Here is a 2,410-nt window from a genome sequence, read left to right as displayed (position 1 = left end):
CCACCCACAACCTCCCCCAAAAGGCCAGGCAAGTTCACACAGGACAAGAAGCAATGAGTCTGACGGCTGGACTGGTTCACTCACATCTCACCGGAACGTGCCCGCTATCTCGTCAGGAAACGCGGGCCAGCCCGGGTTCAGCCTCTTCTACATGATAGAGGCAGAAAGGCCTCTCGCAGGAGCTGGGGCCCTGGAAGGAAAGTGCTTCCACCTGGGTACTTGGGGTGGAGAAGCCGCGTGGGCTTGGCTGACCTTCCTTCAGCCTCAGGAGCTCTCCTCTTGCTGAGTGGGATTTATAAGCTCATAACCCTGGGATGGTAACGACTTGCACATGTGTGGTCAGCGTGTGTCCTGACTTTTTGCTTTGATTCGGTGTCAAATGCTGGTGTAGGTGGGTGTTTGGTGGCAGGGCTGGCGCCGGGGAGGGAGCAGCGGCAGAAGTCCCACGGTTTTTGTTATGGATGGCATGGTCACATCAAGGACACCTGGCCTGGGACTATGTCTGCTTCTGTCTGCGTCCAAGTTACACTGAGGTGGACCAGGCAGAGGCCCAGGTGGAAATGGAAAAGATATGGTCGGAGAGAGGTGGGTGGGCCTGCCTGACACCAGTTATCTACGATCAAGAATGTGCCCTGGACTATTTTTATGCCATCTGTATTTTCTTCATTTTCCTCCTCTTCTGGTAGGGCTCCTTTTGGACCCTTGGTCCAGCTCATTAGAGCTAAAAGGGAAAGAGGGGTGGAGGCCCCTGTGCTCCTCGCCAGGGTAGGGTGGTGGCATGGGGGCCACGAGAAAGCTTTTCCGCACCGCCCCCCAGCCCTGGTCCACAGGACCACCGAGGACTCAGGCAGGGGAGCTGCAGAGGGGCCGTGGGGTCCCCAGCCCTGACACTGCAGGGGTCTGGCTGGGAACCTGGAGGCCCCTGTGGGTTCAGGTGTGGGGACGACACCGCACACACACACAGACACACAGACGTCCCCCTGCCTTTCTGGCACAGAGATCTTAGTTTTCTGCCTTCCCCTCCCTCCCAAACCCTCACACAGAACCCACAGGGCCTTTTTTTTTTTTTTTAAGCACTTTTTTCTTCTTACCCCAATCAAATTGATGACTAGGAAAGTATGCGGCTTGGTAAGCAAAATTCTTGTGAAAACGAAATTCCAAAGCCCTCAGCAGCCGTGACCTCCCTGCACGGATACGCCCCGAATCATGCTGCTTTTCGTAAATCGCCACCCGCCTGGGGGCAGCACACAATGGCCAGTGTTGACACCGGATTCCTCATGTTCCCGAGGCCTCCACTCCACGTGCTGCTGCTTGGGGTGCGTCCCCTGTGTGGCTCTGCGTCTGTCCCCAACCCCGGAGCCCAATCTGCCCTTGGGTGGACGTTCACCTGTGACTGACTGTGGAAGGACAGGCTGCACCCCGGGCCAGGTGCAGCTCCAGCAGCGCTGGCCACGGGCCAGCAGGCTCCTCAGGAGGGACAGGACCCCCTGTGTGCCAGGCCCCATGCGCAGCACTGGGAACCGAGGCCCTGCCCTCCTCCCAGGGCTCCAAGCCTCCCTGGGAGACCAGACCTGCACTCTGCATCTCCTGAAGGGTCTGGGGGAGGAGAGGTGGAGGAGGTAGATGTTCGAGGTGCCCAGGGCTTTGGCCGCGTGTCCCTGCCCCAGAGGACCCTCCAGGACCCCTCAGGGCTGCTTCCCTTGGCCTCTGCCCCAGCAGCCAGCCCCACAGACACTCCCCCCTCCCATTTACTGGTTGTCACAGCATTTAACCACCTGCCATCTGGGGTGGAATCTCCAAGCAGGCAGGGCCCCTGGGTTGTGTCTGCACACAGTAGGCCCTACTCAGCACTTGGCGGAATGAATGTCAGCTCACACTTCTGGGGTCTCACCAGCTCCCCTGGGGCCCCACCAGTTATGACCACACAAAGCAGCCTCACAGAAGGGCGGCCCTGGGGGAGGGGAAAGCACCCAGACCTGCATGACCGATCCCACTGATTCCCTGTCACATGACGCCCAGAACCACTGCTTATGCAGAAAGCTGCCCCAAATCTTACTCTGCAGAAGGGAATGCTGACAGCCTGGCCAGGCCAATTCCCACCACGCCGGCCTGAATTAAACAGTTTAATCAATTAGTGAGATGGACGCCTCTGTGTCAGCTGCAGCTCTAATGAGGGGCTCCCCGCCCCCACCCGTGGGACGCACTGGCCTTCTCCCTGGGCCCCTCAACAGGGCCGGACTCAGCCCTTGTCCTCCTCAGGCGGGTGCAGCCCCAGGAGCGGGTCTGGGAACCTGGCCCTGCAGCACCAGCTGGACACTCGGCCACACAGGGCCAGGCCCTCCCTGCAGCCAGCTTTCCTTCCAGAACCCAAGTGCCAGAGACAGGAAGGGCCGGGGGCGGGGGGTGGGTG

The sequence above is a fragment of the Neophocaena asiaeorientalis genome, unplaced genomic scaffold, assembly GCF_003031525.2.
Source record: "Neophocaena asiaeorientalis asiaeorientalis breed wild unplaced genomic scaffold, Neophocaena_asiaeorientalis_V1.1 scaffold30, whole genome shotgun sequence".
Lineage (NCBI taxonomy): Eukaryota > Metazoa > Chordata > Mammalia > Artiodactyla > Phocoenidae > Neophocaena > Neophocaena asiaeorientalis.
The sequence above is the reverse complement of the archived record's forward strand: the minus strand, read 5'-3'. Positions refer to the sequence as shown.